General features: G+C 43.6%; 1 protein-coding gene across 9 annotated transcripts in view; it reads left to right on the top strand.

Annotated features, from left to right (window-relative positions):
• NAV2 (neuron navigator 2) overlaps window positions 1-27,520 on the top strand; it is a 405,213-nt gene that overhangs the window by 204,354 nt on the left and 173,339 nt on the right. The window lies entirely within an intron of this gene.

Below are 27,520 nucleotides of genomic sequence, written 5' to 3'. Positions count from 1 at the left end.
TTATAAAAGTAAGAAGACAATAAGGGTGATAATTGTTTGACCTCCTCTGCAAAGCAGTTCACAGGACTCCTCCTGCGTTACATTCGTTCTTGAATTTATGATGTCATATTTGCCCTTAGACTTCTCTGACAAGTGGAGTAGTTTCAGCTTTTTGAATCTGGTTCTGGGGTATGCATTTTCCAGTCCTTCAGTCATTCTTGTGGCTCTTCTCTGAAGCCTCTCCAAAGGTTAGTAATCCTGTTGAACTGTTGCAAACGTACCAGCATTAACTGTGATGGCCAGTAAAGCCTATCCGCATCTGATTACCTTTCTCTTACGTACAGGAATTGCACTACCCCTATGAGCACAGCAAAAGCCCTGGCATCTTATGGCACCTGGCGTAAACGATGCTCTTTGCAGATCCCCAAGTTGTCTTCGTATTCACTGAATTCCCAGAAAGTCCTTGCTCTGTGACACCCTGAGTTTCTCATTGCTGCGAGATTACAATTGCTGTATTGAAACACCTCTTCATGGCTGTAGCCAGCATATTTGAGATTCTTTAACATTGATCTTACTTGTTTTTATCATTTACTTCTTCTATGGGCCTCCAAATTGCCTAGATGTTCTTTGCCCCCTTCTAGGCAATGCTTGAGAAGGTAAAACTGGAAAGCATTCCCGTGAAGCAGTCAGGCTGCTTGTTTCCTTAATGATCATTTCCCATCTGTTAAGTACTTCTGAAGCAGTTTCAGTCCAGCCAAGTTATGCTGCGTTTCATGGGAGATGAAGGCAAGTGCCTCACAAAACTCATGTCCATCTTAGTGTCTTCAGAAGTTGCGATCAACTCAGCAGAAAATACCAGTTTAACAAGACAGGTTTTGCAGCAATAGGTGCTTATTTGCCAGCGATAATACTATCTGCGTTAGTTGTGGATTAATTGAGCTTCTTCCAACCAATCTGCACTTTTGTCTGGGGCTCCTTTGAGGCTGATAAGGCTGACGATTACCAAGGCCAACTCACTTTCACTTTTGAAACATTGGCAGCCAGCACAAGCTGTCTCTTAGGCCTCCAAACCTCCCAACAGTTACTGAATATCAAGAATTAGCCGTTTGGGTAGTTCTTTTGTTGGGCCTCATAACGTTACCTAATCTACTCATTTAGAAAATGATTAGTTCTGAGGATGCTGTTCAACACCATTTCAAGATCTTTTGAATGCAAATTACTGCTTATCATCTGTAAAGATTTTTTTGGTGTGGTCCCATCTTCTCTCCCCCGTCATACATAGAAATATTGCTGACAACTTTGTGATTTTTAACCTGCATTTTAATTTTGATATTTCCATTTTGTAATACAGAAAAGGAAAACCTAAATAGTTATTAGCCTTTAGTAAAAGTAAATAAAAATCCAGCATTCAGTGAATAGAAAATTATAGTGTTTTTTGACAAAACTTCATTTAAGACCAATTAATAAAAACATCTAAGTAACATGCTGCCTTTTTTAGGTAATAATAGTAGCTGGCTCTCGGATGATTAAAAAGCAAAAGTAATGTTAAGTGCAAGAGTGTGACTTTGGTTAATGATTATGTGGCAAGCTGCTAGCACACATATTTTTCATAAGCAAACAATGGCTTATTAGTTAACGGATTTCCTTAAGCTTTCTTTATAGTAAATGTTTTGCGGACAATGACTGTATGCGCTGAATTCATTCATAATGCTTCCAACACCTGTTTCCTCCTGTTTTCTCCAACAGTTTTATTTGGAAAGTACGGGGAACTCAAATTCAGTCTCATTAGAGTGCTGGGCGTGCTGGAGACCCACGTGTTTCTCTGTCATTGAAGACTCACGAGTGAATAGCAGGCGTATTGTTTAGCACGTTAATAGGGATGTTTGGGTGCCCTGTAGAGCTGTAAATAATGTCCTTTCCTGAAGGTTTACCTTACCTCTGAAGTAACAAATATTTTCCCCGCAGAATCATTTACGTGTTGTCCAAGTTCATAAGGAAGCTTTCTGGAGAGCTCTAATGCTTTCAGGCTAAGGAACTGAAGTAGAAGGAAATAGGTCGTCCTTTCTCCCCTGAAATTGGGTTTGGTATGCGAGAGGCATCCCCCTGCTCCCTCAGCAGAGCCGGGGCGCGGTGATCGGGGGAGAGCCCCCACTGAGATGCTGGCGGGGGGGCAAGGGGTCATACGCGGGCTTCGCCTACTTCAGTTCCAGTCTTATCTCTTTCACTCTGTCAAGGGAGCCTAAATGAGAGCTAGGAGGATGAAAGGCAGCTCCTGAGTCTTCCATTTTAATGGCAGAAATAAATTCCAGTTACACCTGGCAACGCTATCTGGATTCCACAGATCTTCATCCCAAGCAGAGAGTGACTTAGGAAAATCCATTAAGTAAAAGCTTCTAAAAGAAACGTGGTTTTTAATTAAGGATATTAATTTTAAAAGTAATGGGGAGTCGCAGAACTTACATTTTAGCCTCAGGAGCTTTGCTTCATTATAGTAATATTTCAGACTGATGAAGTGAGAGCATCTCTGTCCGTGTTCAACACGCTTAGCTGGCCTGTAAGGGATTACATGAGAAAATAGTCCAGTGTGAGCCACAGCTCGGTTAATGTAAAATTAGATGGTGAACTGTACTCAAAGAAATGAATGGTGGTCAGTTGAAGAGTAATTAAAGCCTACGTCCTTCCACCCAGTATCTGGTATTTCAGTCAGCTTCTTTCTAGCTGGGCCCCTCTTGGAGGGTAAGGTTTTGGCTCTACCTTGTTCCCTGCACACAAAAGCAGCATGAAAATGTCCCCAAAACTGAGTTTTCCCTTGCAGTGGTGGACAAGAAATGGCCGTTTTCTCCTGCTTCTCACAAGCCCTAGCTCCAGTGTCATGCTGAGAGTTGAATTTGGCTGCTCAAAGTGGCTGAGCAGATCGTAAACAACCCATGAGAGGCCTAGGGCATGTCTGAGGCTGGCCTGCCTTGTGCTGTGGGTTGCTCTGGCCCTTTGTGCGGGCCGTAATCCCGAAAGCGCAAAGCTCCTTGTGCCTCAGCTCCCTTTTTGTCTGCAGCCTGTGTGTTCTTTGGAAGCGGAGCCCCGGCCTGGAGTCATGATGTTTAGCCAGGTGCCAGCACGTTGATGGGAAGGCCTCGTGATGTTTCCACTGTGTCAGCAGTGAGGAAGGGACAAATTCAAACTCAGCTAGCAGCGTGCAGCTCCTGCGAGTGCTGGCGAGGTGCTCCTACATAATTCTAAAAAAAAAAAACAAAACAAAACAAAAAAAACCACCCTTTCGGCTTTGCATCCAGGCTTCTCCTTGAGTGCATTCATTCATTCATTCATGGGTTTGTCAGCAGGTTATTGTGTCTGCCTGTGACCCTCCTGAAGACCATGCATCTTATGTTCCAGCCCTCGAATAGGCTATGACCTTCTCCTGTTTTGAATGTTGGATGAATGACCTTTCAGCAGGGTACTTGCTTATGTGGAGGTCTGGCTGGGAGGATTTGGCTGTGTGAGTGCTTTGGTCCACGTTGGCATGAAGCGAAAGAACAAGAGTTCTTTATTCTCAGGACAGGATTCAAATTTTACTTCCACGATTCAAATGTAACCTGCAAGTATAAAGTCTTAAAATCTTTTGACATGTAGCTCTTTACGTGTAGCTATTCGAGTTCACAACTTCTGTGGTGGATTTTTTTCAACAGTGAGGGAAAATGATTATTGTTCGTTTCAATAATTATTCCATTTCCCTTATGGCTTAAAAAAAAAAAGGAATAAACAAAAAACAGGGTAACAGTAACAGAATTAAGGAACGAAACATGTAGTAGAAGCATAACTGTTAAGGAAAAGCCCTCATATGAAAATACAATGCACATGCAGAATTTCAAATGCTCGTTTGCTGATCTATTGTAGTATTTTATCAGCAACATAGTAACGGGTACATGAAACAACCCACCCAGTACAATTATTCAACAGGGTGATTTTTAGCTAAGAAAGTGATCAGGTAGGGTACAATCTGGTCCCCCCCCCCCCCCCCGCCGTTTTAAATGTCTTAAACGTAACACGAGAACGGATTTGATACACTTAGTTCTTTTGGTCCCTGAAGACGACCGAGGGCCACGTTAAGCAACCCCTTCGGGTCTGCTTTTCAGGTTACAAGTACAGAATCACAGATGAAAGTTGCAGGCACAAACCACATCCCGAGAAAAGACTGAAGCGCTTCAGCTACAAAGCGACCGGCTTAGGGCTGAATGAACCCTGCAGCGCTTCAGGTGCAGAAAGAGTGGCCGAGTGCTTTTGTGTAAGGATTGCATCCTGTCCAGGGGAGTTACGTACAGGAATATCGAAGTGGTAAACACTTACAAAGTGAAGACGGGCGGGCAGTTGCAGCAGGAGGTGTGCTGCCGGCATCCACTAGCCGTCAGTGGTTTCTGCAGTTCCTCGCCTTCCCCCTGCAGCCAGCAAAGCAATCTTTACGTGAGTCACAATTTATATTTGGAGAGAGGGAGGGAAATGGGTGGCCTGGAGAATTGATTCAAACAAGTTTTTCCTCCTCTCTTTTATTTTCCTTTCCCTGTGGTTCCCTACCATTCATTAGTGGCGCGGCAGAAGCAGAGCCACCCCCAAGTGCCCCGAGCACAGGCTGGGGCTGCGCTGGTGCCGCTGCCGGTGGGACAGGGCTCTCCTGTCCCTCGGCAGGCGCTCCCCTGTCCTTCCATCCATGCAGCCATCGGTCACAGCACCCCAGCCAGAGGAGCAGGGTGAGCAGGTGCAGTCAAGCTGCCCCAGGGTGGTTTCGCAGGGCATGCACGGGATGAAATGGGCGCAAGTCCTCCCTCGGAGCGGTATCTGGTGGGCTGCTGCTAGGGGCAAGGTGCTTCAGGGGAACAGGCAGGGGGTTTCGCAGGGGTGCAGGAGAAAACTGGATTCCTCAGGCTATTGCATGCACCTCAAATACAGAAAAAATGATGTAGTGTGGTATTTACTGCTTTTCAGTACGGCTGTTTGGGATATTCCAAATGCTCTTATTAATGCCTTGAAATGCAACATTGATGCTCCTGAAGTTGATCTGTGATGTTCCACAGGTGGAATCAGTTCCAAGGCAGTATCTTCTTCTCTGTTTCCCCCTTTCCCATGATGTAGTCCTTTCTAATCCAGCACACCAGATGTATGTGAAAATCCAGGTGAAAGCAGCTTAGATTGCGCTGAATGCCAATAAAACAATCCAGCTGTAGGAGCCGAGCTCTCACCGGTGTCAGGCTGTCACACGTAGGAGAAACCCCTTGAAATTTACCGCTGTGCTCTGAAGCGTGGCTCCTAGCCTTCCTTTGCACTTAGACATCCCCCAAAGTGATGGCTCACACGGAAGGAACCCTGTGCACTTCTTCCAAAGCGTTGCTGCAAGCAGCTCTGGCTTTTCAGCTCCCCTGCACGCTTCCTGCCCTGCTGCCCGCCCTTCTCCAGCTCTCCCAATCCCCCAGCCCCCTGCAGGGGGGCTAAGGGCGACCCTGCCGCAGGCGTGGGCTGGGGCTCGGCAGGGAGGCGCGTGCACACGTGGGGCTTCCTCTGCCCATGAGCGGCCTGAGGATGGCTGGCGAGCAGCGGTGAGGGCCAGGGGCAGCTGGCGGCAGCACCTAGCTGGGGGAGCAGGGGCTGGACGTGTAGCCTGGGCACCTGCCGTGGTTTGGCGTGCCGTGGTTTGGCGTGCCGTGGTTTGGCGTGCTGTGGTGTGGCTCCGGCAGGTGCTCTCGGCCGGCAGTGGGCTGGGACAATGAGCGTGATGCTGTGGCGCTGGGAGCAGAACAACATGAGCATGAAGCTGGTAAGGATTTTGCAACAAAGCCTCGGGAAGCCAGTTCCTATGGAGACGGCAGGCGTTTGTGCAGCACTTTTTTTTTTTTTTTTTTTTTTTTTTCCTGCCCAGTTCCCGTTTGCAGACAGGAGCTTTTGTCCAGCTGAGGTAGCTCTCCTCGTAAATAGTGAAATAGCCAGGTTGATGCTTTTCTCCGAGTGGAATGCTGTTTTGCAATAAAGCCTAGCTGGACCTGTTAGTTGTTAGTTCATCTTTTGGACTGCTTTACATTGTTTAGCCTGTAGTTTGATCTCTGTAGTTAAGCTCCCTTATAAGTAGGAATAGAAACACAGATGGTGTATGTAGCTCTCCTCACCTTTTTTTATTTATTGTCTTTACCCAATTCCGTCTTGAAAACAGCTTTCTCTCTCTTTCCATGTTGCTGGGACAATTTTATTGTCTGTCAACTGTGAGCATTTTGGGTTTTGTTAACAAACAAAAGAACATTTTAATTTTAAATTCCTATTTTTTCTTCCCAGGAAAGTGAAAAACCCACTGTTCCCAGTAAGTAGAAAGTGCGTGCTTTCTCTGTTCCTCCAGCATAAATGAGATAGGAAACCCGTGTATCTGCCTGTCTGTTTGAATTACTGTCTGTACCAAGGTTTAAACTCTGGTCAAAACTTAGAGAGCCTTCACGCGAGCAGCCTTTTCAAAAGCTATTTGATGTTAAGAATATCAAGGCAGTGGCTGTCTGAGATAGCTTTAAATTTGCTTTCCCTATCTCTCTGGCAGATTATTTAAACAATGGAAATTGCAGTTCGATGCAGTTTTAATGTAAAAAATCTCTTTTCCTGAGAAGCTAATAACCAAAGCCAAAGATTTGTTACAGGTCTAATCTGTTGGCCTTTGCATGTGAAAACTTTGAAATCTGTGTGAGAGCCAAAGCTGCCTAGCACCTCTTAACATCAGGTTTTGTGATCATAAAAATGTATTGTGCGTTTTGAAATTCAACCACCCCTGTTTTCAAATATGTTCCTTGCAAGGGATGATGACATGATGAACACGTCTTATTTAAGGAGCAGTCTGTTCTTGGTAGAAAAATGGCTCCTCACACGGGATCGGACAGTTCCACACCCTTCACGTGAGTACCTACTGGAGTAATGAATTTATGAGCCAGCAGTGAAAACATGCAGCTCAGTGCAGGGGTTGCCCAGGCTTGGTGCCAGCTGCAGCCAGGTGTTTTGGGAAGGGAGGTTACGCGGAGCCCCACCTCCCTTTTCAGATGCAGAGGAAGATCTCTTGAGGAAGCAACAGCAGCCATATGCGCACAGGTGTTGTTAAAAGAAAGTCTTTACATGTGCATTGGCTTTAAAACCACATGCAAATGGAATACAAACAGAATAAGCAGCTGTAGGAAATGAGCATTTTAAATAAAGTGGAGAAAATGAGATGTGAGCTGAGAGAGCAAAGAGCTGCTGGTGATGGAGGTACCTTGGTCCACCCCCAGTCCAGAGTGTAAAAAGTAATAATAATTACAAAAAAAAAAAAAAAAAAAGGTCATCAGCTAAGTGAGTGTCAGAAAAAATAGATCAGGCAGTGCCCAATGGAACCAATGGAAATGGCTTTGGCATCTCAGAGTATCCCAAAAAAGTTTTTAATTGGCAACAACTTGGAAGTGGGGCTGAAGGCCAAGATAGCGTGGGTCTGTCTGGAAACATGGTGGGATGGGACTCGCTTAGCTGTTTGTCATGGTACTTAGTTGCACCTGAGATGTTGCCTTTTATAACAATCAGTGAAACTGTACCGGTGTGCTTTTTGGTCATCAAGTGTTACCTGATGCCAAATAACCCATTCGTTTATTGGATACAGAATTTATTAGAACTGTCTCTTCTTGGCGTCATTCTTCAGAGGGCTTCAAAGTACTTCACAAGCTGTTTACCGAGTCTTAAAATGTTTCCACTGGAAACACTGAGCAGCACACAGGAGGGTGTTTGCTGTCGCGGAGGGCAGGAGCTGAGTCGCCCTCGCGCTGGGTTGATGGCGGCCGTGTTGTAGGCCGCAGCCGGCGAGGCCCTCGAGGGCCCTGGGCACCCCGTAGAACTTTCCAGCCTCTGTTCTCCTTCGGTTCTCGGCAGTACTTTCTCTACCCTTACTCTTCCTCCAAAATTTTGCCTTTGTCTAATTTTGGGGAGTGATAACCTAATTTCTATTGCACCCAGATATGCAAACAATTTTATTTGTGTTGGTTTTCCTTTTATGAAAAATGTGTCAGAGATTTGGACGTGTATTGCAGACACATCTTCTTTACTTGAAACCAAGAAGACTTACATAAACTGCTTTGAAATAGAGCTTTAAATGACTTGCAAGTCTCAAACAGGTCCAACTCTGATAAGGCTAGTGAAAAACTGGGCTTGCCACTTCTGTAGGTATAGAAGAGATTCTCAATACAGTGGCGTAAGCAACAGGGAGCGAATTGGGTACGAGTATCTTCTGCAAAAGTCTTCAGTGAGACTGGCATAAGTCTGACTTTTATAGGGTTTAGGGGGCAGAGGGATGATGAGTTGGTATAATACTCCACTGCGCTGCAGCATGCACGCGAGTGTTTTCCAGTCTCTAGAGGGATGCAGTTCACGCTTGTCCATAGAGCTGCCTGCTGGGTTGCTTATGTTTGTGTTGGACTTGGCACCACTTTGCTGCTTTCCCGTTAGGTATTCACGATGCCACTCTTCAACATTGAAGGGAACGATTTTAAGTGTTTGGAAATGAATTGTTCGAGAAGTATTGGGAAGTTGTTGCCATATTGCATATAGCTTTATAAACTATTTAGCTGAGGGTAAACCAACCAGACATAAGGCTGGTTTCACAATTCAGGCATTTTGTCTGTGAATTCAGCTTGGGAACCAAGTTGATGACATCTTCCGAAAGACAGATAGAGAAGGCAAACAGCGTTTCTGTTACAAAACAGAAATGTAACCAAGGCCTGGAGATTACAGTTTTCCACTGAGTTTTTAAGAGTAACTTTGTCTATTTCAATGATTTTTATAAATAGAATCATAAGATAATCCAGGTTGGAAGCGACCTCTGGAGGTGACCTAGGCCAGCCCCTTGCTCAGAGTTAAGTTCATTGGGTTATCGCTGTGGGCCTTATCCAGCTGACTTTGCCTAGCTCCAAAAATGCACAGCCTCTGTTCCAGTGTTTTGCTACTTGCATAGTGAGATGTATTTGCCTTAAACCTACCCAGAATTTCCTTTGATACAACCTGTGATTCTTGCTTGTCCTCTACCCTGCAACTGTCTCCATCCACCCTCCCTAGTTATTTGTACACAGTAACTTGAGCTCCCTCTGAGCCTCTTCTGGTTTATAGGTGGAACAAACCCGGCTCTTTCTCCTCCCATGAGTTTTCCTAGCTTCAGCGGTGTTTTTGTAACCTGAAAAGCTCCAGTCTTCATTCTGGCAAATCTTAAAATTTTACTTTTCACATGAAGTTAATCATCTGTTTGGGACAGTGGGGAAAAAGCCTGCTAAAATGTTTATACAAATTGTCATCATGATTTATCTTCCTACCAGGAGGTTGCTTTTATGATTGGATATATTCCCTGGGAAACCCTGATGAGCTTCTTGCCAGTCTTTGTAGAGCATATTGGTGTTATTTGTGAACATTCAGAAAGGTAACCAAGAGAGCTTTTTGCTGAATACATTGTGCCCACTTTGAAGTTCTTCCGTCTCTCAGGAGAACAAGGCTGGGTTTGGGTAGCTTACTCCTCTTCACTGTAATTTACATGGGTAAGATGAGCATCATACCTAGTTTGATGCTGGGGTTCCTCATTCCTGAGCCTATAAAACGAATGCTTCATTCTGATTTTCTTTCTGGTTTGCATTTGAGACTAGCAGAACAAAATTTCAACATCCAATATAAAGCCTTCTCCTCTTTTTTTTTCTTTTTTTTTTTGTTTAACCATTATGAGTCAGCTATACACCTTATGCAAACACTTCTTTTTACCGTAATCAAAACAAGAACTTGTCCCACTCCCTCTTTTATGGCTTTGAGAATTTGCAAGGGCTAATACATTGTTTTTGTGATGATTGAAGATTGCTGCAAAAAGCATGTGATCCTTTTTTTTTTCTATGTGAGGTTTAAATTGTCCGGGTTTTGAGCAGCCCCCAGCCTTGAAGCATGGAAATATAACTTTGAAATCCGAGAAGGCTCCAGCCCTTTTACAAGCCCTAGAATTATATCAGTAGAAACAGTAACTAATTATCTGGCTATAACTGGCAGTGGATAACCTTTTCTTTTTTTTTTTTTGTCTTGGGGTTTGGTTTTTCATGAGCCTGCAAGCAACTAGTGAATGAAACTGGTGTGTATGTTTGTCGTATCAAGGAGATAAATCCTGGGTCTGACAGGGAGTAATGCCCCAGGATAAAGCCCATATTAACAGTTTTGTTTCTCTAGAAAGAATAGTATAAACTTGATTGAAAAGCCCCATTAGCGTCAGTAAGAGTTAGCATTTTAACGTGAAATGTAAACAGTGGTGTTTTAAAAATAGTATTCAGATGAACTAACATTTGAGGTTCCTAGGATTTTGTTCTATGTAGCTTATTTTGAACATTTTTCTTTCTCTTAGGAAGGGAGTACCTTTTCTCTTTTCTCAGTTGAGGTTGGGTTTTTGGGATATATACAGGTGGAGAAAACTGAACAGAAGGCTGTTCAGCCTTCGCTGTTTGCCCCTGTTCTTTCTGCCTTTGGTTTATAGTACTTGAATGGTATATACTGTTAAGGATATAGAATTCTGTATAGACTTTGTTTTCTCCCTGTAATCCTTCTCTATTAAGATGTTAACATTGAATAACACAAGAGAAAATAAATGTGCATGTGTTTTGCATAAGGATGTTACATACAGACACCTGTATTTATGAACAGGACCAGATTTATTATTATTATTTATTTATTTAGTAGCAGGAAGCAGCCTATCTTGGTGTGAATGTGCCTAAGTGTAAATCCAGTCAGAATCTCACCCCTGTTGGAAAGACAATGATAAGAGCACTCTTTGCACCTGCATTTGCCCTAGCATCAGGGCTCGAGAAGGGGAGAGTTTCCAAGAAGGGATGGCTTTCCCAGCCTTGCCCTTGCACAGTTAAGGGCCCTCAAAGGCAGGAACCAGAAGACTTGCTCCTGCTGAGGACCAGGAAGTGCAGGAAGGAGCTGGGCCATGTCTTCATCCCATTTACTCATGGCTGATGAAAAATGCCACTCCATGCTGGCTAGGTAAGAAGGAATGATGCTTCCTGCTCATCCAGTGTAGCTTGGCAGCCCTCCAAATGCCGGGGGTGAATGGTACCAACTTGACTAACATTCAAGTTTTTCAGAACTCACTGGGCTGTAAGCTGAGTAAAAGAGTGGATTTTTAAAAAATGGCTCTACGTAAAAGTATGAGTCAATTCCAAGTGTTCCCTGTGAAGCAAGTGTTAAGAGCTTTATCGCTATGTATAAAACTTCTGTCCTGGTTAACACGTGGCTTCCCCTTCTATTAAATATTTTCTTTTAATGCTCTTATCTCAATGTGCCTTCTGGACTAATGTGTAGCGTACAGGAAAGAAAACACTTATGCGGAAGAAACATTTCATTCTGGAAGAGATTTTCAAGTGCTTAAGTTTAAAAACTGCAACAGAAGAATTGACTGGGATGATGAGAGGTTTGAAAAGTTGTGATTTGATAGACCTATTTTTGCTAGCTGACTTAGCTATACTTTTCATTAAGTGAGGGAAAGAATCTCTGCAGTTCCCTAAGCTTTTGCCAATGTATTAGTGACTTATAAGCAGTTTATTTGAATCATGTCGCAGTATTATCTTGCAGCTGATAACTGACTTGATGCCGGAATTGGACCACAGCAAATCACAGAGCCTTTCCAAGTTAAAAGGTTTGGAACCTCAGCCAGCTGATAGATGTCTAGGTCGAAGGCTTAGTGTCTAGTATTCTACAAAGATTAAAATAAAAGCAAAGTATAATTCCGCATTTCATCAGTTGGGATACTTCTGAAAGATGCTATTGCATATAATTGTACCTTTCCCACCCATCTATTTAATCAATGTTAAAGAAATGTTCTTTTGACACAAAAGCCTGTGAGTATGCAGCATTTTAGAAGGATGTACACATCTTTTTCCTGAGGAGGATCAGCCAAGAGATGGCAACACAACTGTGAACTGCAGTTGTCCTAAGACTGTGAATAAGGCAGATTTGTTCTGAAGAGGTATCAGGAAATGTCTTTTCAGCAGGGATAAGCAAGTATTAATGTAGTACAACTGCAAGGAGGCAGAAGAAACCTTGTACAGAATATTATATGCAATTGTGTTATTGCTCATGAAAGATCAATTCAAAGAAACCAGGTCCATTGGGTTGACCAAGAGAAAGAACAACCTGTTCCCTTGTTTGTTTTAACCAGTTTGAGTTGCAACGGGCCTTAAAGATCATCAAGTTCCAGCCCCCTTGCCATGGCATGTGGTTATTCTCTGTAAAAACATGAAAACAGAGCAGAGTGTTTTTAATCAAACCAAGGAGGCACCAAAGCAGCCTATCTCCCAGAGAAATAGGGGGTAAACTTCAACATACCTTTGGGGACAGGCTTCAATTGTTTTATCTCAGTAGCTCTATCGTATAGTTAGTTACATTGCTAGATTCAGTGCCCAAAGGGTACTTTGCAGGCTGTGCTCCTCTTTATCTCCAGGAGCGTTGGGTTTGTAACTGCAATGTGTGCATGTACTGGGACTCGCAAGGAGGGAGTGAACTTGGTTCATGGCAGCCTGTATACCACCGTGGTGTGTATTTGTTTTATACAGTATATAGGTATCTAAGTACTATGTAATTCTGCTTAATACAACATCATATATTTAACATTTATTTAAGTAGGGAGTTGATGTCATCGCAGAACTCAGAGAAAATCCAGGACAAATTTAACAACATATAAATGGTTTAATGTGCGTAACATGCAGCTTGTAAAGAACAGTTCTATCACATTTCATTGCAGGTATCATAAAAAATAATCACATAAGGAACTTCAGAAGTGCAAATCTAAAAATGTAAGTAGGTGCTACCCATTGCTTCGTTTAGGCTTTTTGAAATATTCCAGAATAATCTGTTTCTCTACCTTAATTTAGAATTCAAGTGTAGACACTTGAGCCTCATTTAATTCTCTGTGATTATAGCAGTAGACAGAGACCGGAAAGGGAATTGAGGTTGGCTATCCTTCCGATACCCTTCCTATTCTGGTACAGGATGCCTTCTGAGAATGCAACCTGATTTTAATTGACTTATTTCTGTCCCTCATGGGACACCGGGGGAGGACGAAAAATATATACGCTGTTTTAAAAACCTTATTATTTCTTTACTCCCAGTGGCGTGTGTTTTTGTGCTAACTCTTTATTGTAGAACACAGATAGATGCAGATGGTGGGTATATAATAGGATGTGGGATGGAAGGATTTTATTTTATTTTTTAATGGTTGTCAGCCTTTATAGTTGCAAACTACTGATTAATGTTATTGTCGTGTTCATAGACGTGAAGTCTTAAAACTAATTGGCTTGCATTCTCTTGCTGTTTGTGGTAGGCTGTCCCAAAGTTTTCCTCCAGCATTATCATCTGCTTTGACATATGCACAGCCTATTCATGTGTGGCGTTTTTGCCAGCATGTCTGCTAGCTGTTCTGCTGCTCTTCTGTGGCATTCCCAGCCAAGGAGCATCTTAGAGTGTGATTTCTAAATAATCTGAATTCCTACTCATCTTTTGCAAGAAAGCTTCTTAATTTCCCAACTCCATTTCTGTACCGTTTCTAGACTGTTCTTTGTTGAATACTGATGACCAGAAGTGTTTGAGATTTTTCAGGTGAAGTCTTACCAGCACATTGGACAAGACCTTTAGTACTCACTAATTTTCCATAAAAATCTGTCTATAAATAAGCATTCAGTCTCTCTGTCAATGAGTGCTTGCATTTTTTTTATCAGATAGTTTATGATGAGGGTCATTACAATGAGACAGACCGCTCAGATGTTTCCTGTGCTCCCTTTCAGTCTGAAAAGCCTTCAAGTAATTCAAGCCATTCCCTTTCAATGGGCATTCTGGCCTATTTGTTGTCATTACGGATCTGCTTCTTAATTTTGAAACATGCCCAGTTTTATTTGGAAAACATAAAAAAAAAAAAAAAAAAAAAAAACTCCTGAAAGGTTATCTGTGCAGTTACATTTTATTATCATGATCCCAATCCTGTTATCCATTGAAAATGAGCCTACGTAACTTCTGTTCATTAGCTTCCTAGGGTGTAATTACTGTGCAAGTGAAGGATGGCAGTGACTTTGGTGAGGGAGGGCATTGTGTTGCGCTTCAAAGAGACTTCTGAAATAAGTGTATCTTTGCCGTACATTTCTTTTATCTTTTTAATCAGAATATTTTAAAGGAAGTAGTGGAGAGCTTCAAAAGCACTGTTGAGAATTTGATTTCAGTTTGCTGAGAGGGTTTCCTGGTTCTAGCATCTTGCCGTCGTGCCGGTGTCGTAAGGTGTTAGACAATCACCTGCCAAATAGCTGGGCATTGTAAAGCAAGCTGCTTCTCTTCTGTGCTTCTCCATGGCAGCCATTCAGGGATTCACCAGATTGTTTTTGAGGGTTGTGTACATCTTATATAAAGAGTAATTATATTTTAATGACCAAAATTCATGAAAGTAATCAAGGCTCAGAATCAGACTACCACTGGACTCGATGCAGATTATACATAACATCAGCATTTTCAAAAACTTCCTGAATTCTGGCACATTTAGGCAGAGGCTTCCAAAACCATGCAGCTGCTGCCTTGTTCTTCTGAGTGTATTTTAGAGTTTTGAAGGCATTGATTTGTATTGTTTGGTTTTGGTTTAAGACATTTTGGTTGGAAGTTTACATTAGGAGAGGATCCCTAATACAGGATTATCGGATTTTCTAAGGATGAGATGTCTGGGGAGTTAGTCTGTCCTGGTCTTCTGCAAAATCATTTTATTTTCATGACTAAATGTGGATTTAGAAGGGAAATTCTGGTCATTTTGTGAAACATTATTTAGATCTTGTCTACATTCGGCCACTGAGTTCACTGATTAACAGCAGCCTGGAGGGAAAGCAATCAGGCTTCTTGCCTCCTTAACGTGTTTGTGTTGCGTGGTACTTGATTTTTCTGTGCCAGAGTTGCCTTTAGCTGTGTCCAGTCCTGTTTCCGCAGAGGTCTATGTCAAGGTTCCTCAAGGTTTCCGTGCTGAGGAAGGAACACATCTGCTGCAGGGGGAAGCCTGTGGTGACATGGTGCTGATGGGACGGTCCGAAACCTTTGGCTTTGAAGAAGCAAGCTGAAAGGCGCTTTTAAGCCTGGCATGGCAGGGTCACTTTGGGAGCCACCTGTAGAGCTAAGCCCAGCTAATCTCTCAGGAGAGCCACGAGCCCTGCGGAGAGCTGTTGTTACCGTGCGCCTGTGCTCACCTCCAGCCCCAAGCTCCCAGGTGAGCCACGTGTGTGACTCGGAGTTGTGGCCACATGGGCTGAGGGACGGTGGCTGCTTCGGGGTTACAAGATCTGTTGAAGATGTTGTCTTCACCCGCAGCTTCTTGTAAATGTGAGTAATCTATCTTGATGACTTGCAGACTGGAGTTAATGAAGGGATAATACTGCAGCCCAGAAGCCTGGGCTGTGGATATAACTTAGTTCCTCACCAGAGGAAGCAACCTGGCTGTTAGGAAGCAGGCAGGAAACCCAGCGGGTACTGGGGAGGCCTTCCTGCAAGATTATACAATTTGTAATCAGCTAGAAGTAAATGGAAATACATTTGGGGTCACTGAGCTAAAGAGAAAACAGTTAATAAATTTAGCTTGCAATCGGAGATAAAACAGTGCCTCAAACCCAAATTGCATAAAAGCAGTAGCCTATTTTTATGATGGTACGTAATATTAGGCTTGTTATCTATTCTAAAGCAATTTTGTTGTTGTTGTTGTTCTCTAAAATCAAGACCCTTTAATGTCATTTCAGAGGTACAGTGATTGGGGGATTGGCTACATGTGCTTAACAATAACGTGAATGAGGCCATGTGTTGGGTTCAATTTGGTGTCAGCTGTTCATTGCTGATCTTTGACTGGTTAATTTAATGTTCTCTGACATTTGCTCAACAAGCTTATTGTTGTGGTTTTTCTGCTGACAAGTGATTGCTGATGAATTGACTGATTAGAGAATAAGGGAGTCTCAAGATAGCACAAAGCCGTACGCAACACACACGGGGCCCATGGATCATTTGCTAAATATTGGAAAGGAGAGGGTTATTTTTAACCCCCATGTAAAAATTATGGGTTCCTTACTTTGTTAGACATCTGCTTTATTGGTTAGACACAACTGATGCTAATTGTGTTTAGTTCTGCTGTGGGGTGGTGGCCAGTCCCAGTGTTGGTAAGGACTTCTATGAGGTCTGTCGCTCTCAGCCGGGCGCACAGAAATGCCAGTCCGCTAATCTCATCTTGTCTTTATTTGCCTTTTTGAGACGAGCATCTCCAGAGAGATGGGAAAGCCAAATGTCAGAGGCACGAAGCAGGTGACCCTGAAGCATTTGCCAAGCCCTCCCGTATCCCTTAACTGTACCTGAGCACTACCTTCTATCTTACGGAGAGGAAGCATAACAGATCGTACTGAATAGGCGCACACGCTAAAAACGCCGCATAGACTAATTCATTTAAATAGTCAGAATACTTGAATGTGTTTTTTGCTGCTAGTTAACTAAATTAGGAAAAATCAGTAATGCATAAATACAGAAACAACAGATGTGCGACATGAAATTATGCATAAACGCTTCATTCAGAATTGTACTGATAATAGCTTATTTTCTGTGTTACCGGTTTGCAAAACGCTGGACAAGTGCTAGCATGTGAAACAGCACAGGCTTCGCCCCTCGTGCGACAGGTGAGTGCTTCTCCTGGCCGTGGCTTGGTGTTACTCGCTGAGGAGTTGGTGGACTCAGGGTTGGTCTGGTCCAGAGCACCCAAGATCAGCATGATTCTGGTCTGAGGTTTTCATGGCTATGGTCACTTCAGGGTCACCTCGTGGTCTGAAGCTTGAAGTGCAAGATTTCTTGCAAGATATTAAAAAAAAAAAATAAAGCCCCACAACAACAAAACCCCTTGTTTTTGAAGGCATTATATATCAGTGAGTACGCTATTTACTTGAGATGCCTCTCACGTTTTAAAACTGGGGTTGTAGACTGGCTACCGGCAGCTTCTTCCAGAATCTCTTAGTCTCCCAGGTAGTGTTGGGATCCCAAGGAGATGAGCTGAAACTAATTTCTGTAAGGATCTGCTATTCCCAACTCCCGCTCTAAATATCAATTTGCCGTGTGGAGCAGAGCAGCTGCTGTCTTTGTCAGCTCTTGCATAGTTCGGTGGGAATTTTTCTTCATTGGCCTTTGTGTCGGAATTGCTGTTAGGGACAAGGGTGTGCTCCTTCAATGCGTGCCTGTAAACATCATTCAGCTCAGCAAGGTCCGTACAACGATGCCCACGCTTGGAGTTGCGATGGGGCTGGCCCCAAACAGCCCTCAAATCGTCACTTGCCTGAATCTGCCATTCAGACCGTCACAGGGTGCTACCAGCTTTTGCAACCTATTTGTTATTTTGCTCAGGCAGCCTGGGGTATTGTAGTGGTAAATGCAGTCGCTAGCAGGAGTCTGATGGCAAGCGGTCTTGTTAATCGAGTCCAACACTGACAGCTCTGCAAGAGATATATGGGAAATTATTTGTAGAGGCAAAAATGGATCATCCGCAGCATCCTCGTGATTCAGAGATCATACAAATGAAACTTGGAGCAGTAGCGTTGCAAAGATGTTAGAAACAAGACTACAAAAGCAAAGGTGATAGGAAATTCTGTAAATGGCCGCTTTTCACAGAGGGGAAAAAAAAAAGAGAAGTCTTAGTTTTAGGATATTTAAATAGCAATTTTAGATTTCATTCACAACCATCTGTGTGTGACTGAATTGATTTGCTACAATTCCAGGTTTTACACAATATTCTTAGCCTGCCCTTTTTGTTTTGTTTTGTTTGTTTGTTTTTCTCTAGTAGTTAATGGTTAATTTCTGGATTAAGATTTTAGTCTATATGTATATACGCCTTTATTTTTATTTTTTTTTAATCTAGCAGCACACCCTTTGGTCTACCCTTGCTCCAGGCAAAAAAAGAAAAACTGATTTTGCTGAAGCCCATAAGCCTTCCTTCTATGCCAGTAGCTTCTGTCCTGAATGATGGCCAGTAAATTGCTCTGATTTTATCTGCAGCTAGGCCAGTGGTCTTAGCGGATGTTACTTGAAACCATGCTCAGTTTCTTATGTATGTGGGCTTTGATCTGCATCCTTTGTGAGCATTGGGCATACATCCATATATATTTATATATATATATGTAGTGTGGATCAAAATGAATGTTCTTGTCTGAAGAAAAACTAACTTTTTCTTTCCTTACGAAGTTGAAAGGAAAAAAAAGTCAATTGCATAATATCTTTGGGTGAAATGACCGCAGTGAATTAGTTACCTGGTTTCATTCCCTGTAAATTCCCTATTAATTTTAATTGCCTTAAACCTGCAAGTCAGCTGATTCTAAGAACGTAAGTCTGCTGGAGTGACACCATCCTATGTGTAGGTGCTCAGGCAGAAGCAGGACTTCACATGGGAAACTAAGTGCAGGATCTAGAATGGAACCAGGGATTATGTAGGCACACAAAATTACACAAGGGAGGCCCTTGTGAGTGTAGTTGGCTCTCATGGCTTTGTGCCTCCTGAATTTTCCACAGCTTGCAGGTCTTTTGGTCAAGTTCCTTGCTGCCATGTTAAGGGTATTAATAATAACAGAATATTTCAACCATCCCCATTGAAAAAGCTGTGCATCAACAGAGACCATGAGGGGCTACACTAACGAAGTCATAGCCCGGTAGATCATCCTCTTCAAGACTTAACACAATGTATGGGTTATTTAATGGGAATTGTTAAAACCTTTTGTGCTGAAAATAAATGATGTCTACAACTTCTCTGCCTCCTGACAGCACATATACTTCTGAACAAAGTTTCAGGAGCAGAGCAAGAATTACTTTGTTTGTTCAAATGATTTTTAGGAAGGTGCAGGCGGCCTTCAGGTGGCTGCTAGCTCTGCGAGGAAGCTCTCAGGCAGAGATGGCTCTGCCTCCTGGGGATGGAGCCTTTACTTTCATGTCTCAATCAGCACTAAAATATTGTCTTTAATAATTAATCACCAGCCTGTTGTATGTTTTGCTAGACTGAATCTCTTTTAAAAGAATTATCTGTTGTAGCAGGCTATGTTAGAGGTTCGGTATCAGAAATTTTGCTAAAACCCTAGAGCGTTGATTTCAATCACCAGCTCAATGAAAGCACAGGCTGATGTCGCTTCAATGAACCTCTCTCATTAGGAGATGGGATTTGCAGCAGCAGATTTGGCCAAAGGTCTACTGCAGCTAGCATTCTGCCTCCAGCAGTGCCCAGTGCTGGCTGCTCCCCCTCCTGTGGTGCGGTAGGTCAGCACTGAAAGAAGCAGCAGAATCTCTTCGGTGTCATGCAGAAGATCGTTCTTCATCCCTGAGACAGTGGATGAATAACAGGGGTCTTGGCAAGCATATCTGTAAATGTCCTTTAGGGATGAAGATGCTCATCCTCTTCCACAGCCTTAAACTGCAGTTGCTAGCAGAGGATAGCCATTTCCTCGGAGTAGGGGAATTTCTTTAATTCTTAAATACACAAATAGTGACTACAGAAGTCTCTGTTTTAATGACACAGACTATGGTGGAAAAAGGGGAACTAATCGGTTTTCACAGTAACCTTTTTCAGAACCTTTTTCCTCTGTTCCCATATTTCCCGTGGTGTATGTGCATCGTACATCAGCACACTGCCCTTCTCTGCACGTTTTATTTTGATCTGGTGCCAAATGTGCAGCTTCGAACCCTGCCAATTGCCTTCTAACTATATAATTGGCATATAGATCATTTTATAGAAAACACTCCAAGCCCTCTAAGTGGAAGCAGGAGGAACTGAGCTGAAAGCAGGGTCATCATAGAGAATTTAATTTAGTAAGTTAGCAGTCAGTAGAAGATTCAGTTAGATTTATCTCTGTGAAACAGATGGCCAACTGCAAGATGATTACGTTAGGTTTATTATGTTTGTGGAAATTAATTCAGCACTTGATTTTTTGTTGTTGTTGTTTGGGGGAAGAGAAAAAACTCGTGTGATTTGGTAACCTCTTAGCAGGAACAATTTATGCAGACCACCATATTCTTCCGTGTGAAATATGGCAATGCCATAGGATCACAGGGCACGCGGGAAGGCTTTTGCTGGAGCCACACATTTGGTATGTGTAGCAATATAGTAAAGGACGTTACAAAACTGAAATGCTGCCACCTATGGATAAATGGTTGTTAGCATTTCCAAATGCAAGTGTGTTACCTCTAGATCTCATTGGCAAATGCTGAGGGTGTGTGTCCCATCTGCCTGCCTTCCCAACCATATAGACGTGTGTGTTTCGTCTTCCCTCTTCCCCATTGAAAGGTGAAGATCAGTTTTTAAAGCGCTGCAAATCTAATATTAGTTGAGGTTTTTAAGAAGTGTCTGAAGTTTCCTGAAAGCTTGGCTGTTTATTTTGATGGCTAAATGGGAGCTGAGCTCTTGTAATCCAGCTCTAATTGGGATGCTGAACCCTTCTGAGGTTCTTGGTCTTGTTGTGCATCTCTGGGAGCCAGTCTTTGCCACACAAATTAATGCTCTGCTGTCACAAAGTATTTTTCACTGTGTTAAAAATGCAGCTTAAAATAAAAGGACGCCTTTCAAAAGTAGGTCACACCTAAGATTTGTCTAGCCAACTGTCCCACTTCTGACAGTGCCCAAGAGCAGGGGCGATGGAAGAGCACTGGAAATAGAAGCATTAGTAGAAGACACAGAAGAAAAAATTAGAAAGATAATTGACCTTCTTATTCTTCCTGTTGCCATTAATAATCTTAAGAAATTCTGGAATGAATACCAAATTTTCTAATGATCCATTTCCCTAGAGTATTCCTGTTCAGAAGAGTTAAATGTATGCTAAGTTTTCTCAAAATAATTGAGGCTCGAGTACAGGCTTGAAGTAAGTGTGCGGTGAAGTGCTTCCTCGAGTTCGGATCCTGTGTTCTCCTTTACTCGTTCCTTCCATCTCCAGGTTTTGCATTCGTTTTGCGTGGGAGTTATAGTGATGAATATGTTGCTGGGCTTCTTAAATTGCTCTGACTGTCCAAATTTTTTGAAGCTTTAATAAAATTGCTTAAAAGCTGATATATATATATCTATATCTATATCTATCTATCTATCTATCTATACATATATTGCAGTTGATTTATGTTCTTTGCAAGAGATACTTCCTATTTTCCTAGCATGACCTTGCTTGCTTGCTCTTCCCCCTCTTGACAGAGATGTGGATGCTGTTATTACACAGCACTGGCAAGTGACATTGATGAGATAAAAGCTGAGAAATTGCATTATACTTTTTTTTTTTTTTGGCTTCATTATGGTGGTGTCGTCTTTTGTTTTCCTTTGGACAACTTGAGCTCTTTCTTTTTCTCTTGATGTAATTATCAGGCAGGAATGGAACAACTCTTTTTTTTCTCCCTCTGATTTTGAGGTACAAACGTAACAGTGAATCCATAGCCAGGCAGACAGGGAATATATCATGCTTTAAAAATGATGGTGTCTGCAGCCTCCCTGCTCTTCTCACAGTCTGAGCTCAGCTCCGTGCAGCTGCACTGATTTTCTCATCCATCTGTTGGTTACCCCTTGCTTTGCGTCCTTCCAAGTTAGAGAGAGCACCGCCTCGCACCAGCTTCTGGCAGCTTTGCCAACTCCAGAAGCATTGCCTTTCAGAAAAAGTCTTGGACGCTGAACTAAACAGCGTTCTGCAGAATGAGAGCAGCGCAGGTGATGGATTGTGTTGAGAGACATCAGCCAGCCTGTCCCCCGGGTAGGAGGATAGCTTCCAAGCATGGGTATGGACTGAGCCTGCTTGATGAAGCATGAACCAGACCAAAAGGGAACGCTGTCTTGTCCTTCCTGGCTAAAAGAGGAGTAGGATTTGGTCTCAAGGGTCAGACAAAGGCCAGTTATTGTAGTTGCGTAGTCCCCACAGCAAATCGCTGTTGTTAATAATTGAGGAAATTCTTTTGTAATGCTTGTCCTTGCTACTGGGATCACTTCTGATAACTTCCATCTTAACGTGTTGCTAAAAGTTGAAATGGGTTAGTTACGTGCCTTTGGGACCAATTTCATTTGGAGTTGCTTCATAACTGTGGGCATTGTTTCTGGTAACTATTAATTAACGTTTTGCTAATTAATCCTGATAAATTCTTTTTTTGAAAAGCAATCAGGAGAAGATGGACTGCAGGAACAAGTTTGTGCTCGAGATGCTTGCTACATGGCAAATCAGGCTTAGTTTCCAGCCCTCTTCAGAGTTGAATAATCCCTTACCCTCCCTTTCTCAGAGTCCAGCGCAGCAGTAACAGTTGAGCTGCCTGCCCGGAGGAGACGCTACTGAAGTCAGACAGGTTTGTGAGCCCCGGTTTAAAAAAGCAGAACAAACAAACAAAAAAATGCAGACGAAACTCTTGTTTGGAACAGCCGGTTACCTTTTACACTTTTTCTGAATAATCAGTCCATCTCGGTTAGACAAATTTGGAAGAATTTACTAGCTGTCGTAGGCTGGGCATGCCAGAATTACACTGGGATTTGGGAACGGACCATGCCGAGTATTGTAGCACCGGCTGCACAAAGCAGCAATGTGTATTGAAGACTGCAACTGCCTGAAGTGAGATGTCCTCCTTCAGTGGGCCTTCTTTCTGCTGCTAACCTCCCACTTCTCGCTGTGCCATGCCTGTTGCAAAATGCTAAACTATTGCTCGCAGCTCAGTCAAGCGTTCCCCCGGCACATCGGAGGCACGGTACCTGGTGAAAAGTGGTGCATTTCTTTGACAGTGCACTTGGAGGGCTGTTCTTCCCCCACCCCCCCCAAATCAAACAAAAACCGCTGCGGGCAGAGAGTAGCCTTTGCTGGAGGTGAGAGGTGGTGTGGAGACAGCGTGGCTACGAAGTTATTTGCTTTTCCTGAAGCAGTTAAAAGACACACAGGTTTTATTCTGTCAGGAGTGTGCCTGTTGAAGAACAAACAGCTAAAGTGTCAGACATCTGTCCTTCAGCTCAGCAAGAGGGGAGCTGAAGCAGTCACTGCTTTGCACCTTGTCGACCTTTGCAACGTTATTTTTTAAAATATATTAAAAAGAAAAAACGAGCACGGCAGTTTACAAAGGCCAATTCTCTACTTCTAAAGAACACCAACAGCGTGGTCAGTTCACGATGCGTGGGGCCACTCGCGTGCTGTGGGATCCCTGCTGTCTACACCAGCCCCTGCCCAGCAACGTAGGCAGGTTTTGCGGGTGTCCACGTTGTCTAATTGAGCCTTATATTTTATGGCTTGCATTTACAGTTGATACAGCCCTAAAGTGTTTGAGCACTACTGTGAGTGCTCCAAATGTCAAAAAAAAGATGCATCTGGGTTTTTGTTTGGCCTGGTACAAGCAGGGGTGGCATGCAGCATTTTGGAGTCGGGTTCCAAGTACCAGTCTGCAGTGTCACTGAAGTGTTTAGGTAAGGGGGTTGTCTCTCTGCTGGGTGGAAAGCCTCTTCTGATTGTGCTTAAAAAAATCAAGAAAATACTTTTTTTTTTTTTTAAGTAATTGTCTCTAAATGCCTACAGTGTCTAATGCAGAAGACCAGCTAAACTTAGTTTGCTTCTAGCAGCTTCATTATTAAAGAGATATTTATCGTGTATAAAAATATATTGAACCTGTCTGAAATATATTTCAACCCCTGAGGCTCCCCCAGTCGGGGGAAGCAGGGCCAGGAGGGAGCGGTGTCGGGCAGAGCGGGGCGGTAAGCGAGGAGCTGCCGGCGGGGGAGTTGCTAGCGCAGTGGAACGTGGCAGTGGCAGAAACCTGACCACAGTGTGTGCGTGACTTCGGCTAAAATTAACCATCCGAGCTTCACGTGCCCCTGGGTATGTCATCATTTAGCTGTGGACCACTTGAGAAGGAAGAGCAAGCTGGACTCCAGCAGTACACGTCGATGTTAAATATGCCAATAAGCAGTACGACCTTTCAGGTCCCTGCTCGTGGGAGAAGTAAATTTTCCTGTGACCATTACAAAACAGTAAGCAGATCCTGGCTCCTTAATCACGGCAGCGGTGCTGTTGGGCAGTGCTCTAACTTCAGCCTCAGAAGTGATTTTTCCCTTTCTTCAGCAGCTTCTTAAGATTTCAGTGGTTTCTCCTCGGAGTACAAATTTACCACCTTTCCAGATAAGCCCTTTTCTGTTGCTATTTGTGTGTGACAGTAGATGGAAACTGGGTTATTTAATGTCTGTGAGAGCTGCGGTATCGGAAAATAACTGGGTGCGCACTCGAGGCGACTGTAGCAAACGTCGATAAAATGGTGCGTTTGTTTCTCTTGCTCTGAGGTCAGTCACGTTTCGCTGGCCTGGGACCAAGCGGGTATCCGCACTGCAGCCGAATACGGCTTGGATTGGGTTTCGCTGATAGCTCAGCAACCAGCTCCGTCTCGCTTTGGGCTACGCACAGGACTTGTTGCAGGTGTCGGTGTTGCAGATCTCCTTTCTGCTCGTGATTTGAAGTGCTTGGCAAGGGGGGCACTGAGCAGGAGGCCACCTGCTTGGCTCCCCCCGGCAGGGGTGGCGTGGAGAGCAGGGGGAGTGCTGCAAGCAGAGCCTGCTGCAGCCCCGCCGTTGCCTGCCACGCATCCCTGAGGCTGGGCTGGTCAGTGCCAAAATGTGCTGGTGTTGGGGAACCTTCGTGCTCGTGTGCCTTCTGTGCCAGGCCCGGCAATGTGCAATGGCAAAAGGAAGGTAAATAACCTGTTTTCTCCATTTTTTTGGTACTAAACATAGCAAAATATGCAGTAGATTAAGAGCCAGTATCATGCAGGCGAGGCAGATTAAAACGTATTGCTTGTTCAGGATCCACACAGGACGTGCTTAACACAAGCTCGCAGAGAAAGCAGTGCATGCCCTGAAGTGCTGGCCCTCCGAGGGTCTGGTACTGGGAAGACTGACAAGCATGCTAAAATTCACACACATGCTTAGCTGTGCGCACAGTGAGCCAGCCCATTGCTTCTGAATAGTAGTCATATGCATGAGAATAGCTCTGCCCAGCTGGGAATCAGGATGTAAAGGGGGGGGAATAAATAGTCCCGGTGGTGTTTGTTTAAATGGCTCGTTTCTCTATTTAATTTCCAGGGGTAGTTAATGTATGTGAGTGCCCAGTAAAGTGTAATATGCAGTGGAATACCTCCCACAAACTGCCTAATAACTTAAAGCTGTTCCAACAAACACTTGCACATGTGAGTAGAATAAATCGTTCAGTTCCACTAAAGAGAAAAAAAAAAATGACCCCCTCCTTCCCAGTGGGATGGGAACCAAGACCTCAGTTGGTTGCAGCGTCATTCCCAGTAGCTGAGGATAACTGGAAAGTTGGAGCACTTGAGTTAAATGGTGGTATTTTCCTGGTGTCCTGCTAGATGCTAACTGGTAGACAGTTACTAGTGTCTATTTTTAGGGATTTTTTTTCCCCCTTTGAGTATCAGCAGGCAGGGCGGTTGGGTTAGCAGCAGCACAGGTGCCGCACTGTAAGCCAGGTCCTGCTGGAGTTGGTTGGTGTGACTGACCCTGCTGCTCAACAGGGAAAAAACCTTGATCTATTCTAGCTGGGGTGTACGCTGTCAAAAAGATACTGTTCACTTGTTATCAAACGTCCGGGAGTCTGATTCATGATAAGAAAAAAACAAACAAGCCAACCCCCAAACAGTTGGACTGCTCAGTTAAGAACTGGCATGGTGGGGGAAGGAACTAAAGGCTGGAAAATGTACTTGAACATTTTTTCTAATTGGAAATTACTGGTGAAAATGAATGAATAGCATAGCTTTTTACTTGTTAAGAAGAGGGAAATTCTTTTGAAGTAGTTCTGCTGAACCCTTTCCTTTTTGTAACAAACACACTTGGAAACACCAGTGAGAAAGCAAAATCCACGGGGTGGTTCTTGGATTCCCATTCAGGTCTCAGCTCCGTTTAGAGGAAACCCTGGGGTAAATGCGGCTGCCCATCACCCGAATCCAACTGCAGCTACATGGATGTTGGGTCTCACCTGTGACCTCCGGAGTGTCATGCCGGGTTCATTGCTCTCGTAATGGTCAGTGTCCTGGCTTTGATGAGGGAACTGAGGACTGTAGTCCTACAGATGGCTGCGTCGGGCCGTGACCACCAGCAGATCCACAGCCTTGCTGGTCAGCACGTCTGTGCACCCGGATACCAGCCTGTTCCCTCTGCAGTGGTATCTGTAGGTGTGAGATCCCAACTTGAGACTGCTAAAGCTAGCAAGGCAATTTGTGTGTATTGGCTTTTGGGGTGATTCTTCCAAGCTTACGAAGAGCATGTATATTACTTGTAGGTGGACAGAATCATCAGGATTTTTGCTTTTCACTGTTGAGTATGTTCCCCAGTGCTCCCCAAGTGCTTACTGGTGACTCTGTGGTCTCTTTGGCTGTACTTTGTGGCTGACTTTCTTCTGTCATGGCTGCACAGATTGACATGAAGCTTGGTAAAAGGAGCAATGTAAATCCTTTCCTGAAGACCAGCAGTTCCAAGTGGTGCCAGCCATCACGTCTGACTTCAGGTGTTACACCACTACAAGGGCAGTATAAAGGATGAGGTTCCCTTGTATCAAAGAGCCATCCCGCTCGTCTCAAACTTGCCCATGAGCTGTTTTTTCCTGGCTTGTCCCAGAGCCATGCTGTGAGGAGGAGGAGGTGTCCCTTCTGACGGAAGCACCTCTCCCTCCTGGCCTCCGAGTGCGGGCAGCAGTGAGGCCTGAGGTGACACCAAGTGCAGGGGTCTCCCAGCTGGGACCCACCACTTCTCTTCCCACCAGGCCTCCCTCCCTTCCTCTCCTGTCTACAACATGCAGGGATAGCCATAACAAAAGGGGAGGGGGGAGCTGCAGTGATCCTGTTGATTGAAGGCTTATCGATCTTGCATCCTTTTTCTTTACAGATAACTTTTTAAAGCTTTTTTTTTTTTTTTTTCCTCAAAATCTTACTTGCTTCGTGCAGTAATGTTTTAGCTGTGATTCATAACATACCAAATATTTCCAAAATCAATATTTACCTGTAATCCACTTAATTCAAACCTGCTGGAATTGGTGTTCACCTGGAACACTCTTAAGTCAAACCTGATGGATTTAAAAAAAAAAAAAAAATCACATTTGTTTTTAATTTGTTTCCAGATAATTGAATTCCTAAGATCATAGACTGCAGAGGAAAAAACCTACCAAACAGCTGAGTCCACCGCTAACAAAAGCCAGAACTTAGACCCCAGTTAAACATTAAGCTGACTGGGCTCAGGCACAAAGACCTGCTGTGGTGGTAATGCCCAGATCGTATTGTTCACTTCTTTTTTCTTAACTAAAATAATGAAGCTGTCTCCAAGGCTATATAAATATATTTAATACCGTGTGAAATCACCAAAAAGTTGTAAAAGCCCATACCAATATAAGCATTATCTGACTGGTTAGAGCTGTAGCTCCTTGATCAAACATTTCAGATTGCAAGCGTTAGTATTTTTCAATTAGATGACTGTTGAAGTTACTTTTTTTTGTGC

The sequence above is a fragment of the Oxyura jamaicensis genome, chromosome 5 (genome assembly GCF_011077185.1).
Source record: "Oxyura jamaicensis isolate SHBP4307 breed ruddy duck chromosome 5, BPBGC_Ojam_1.0, whole genome shotgun sequence".
In the NCBI taxonomy this organism is placed as follows: Eukaryota; Metazoa; Chordata; class Aves; order Anseriformes; family Anatidae; genus Oxyura; species Oxyura jamaicensis.
This window is presented reverse-complemented; position numbering and strand designations above follow the sequence as displayed.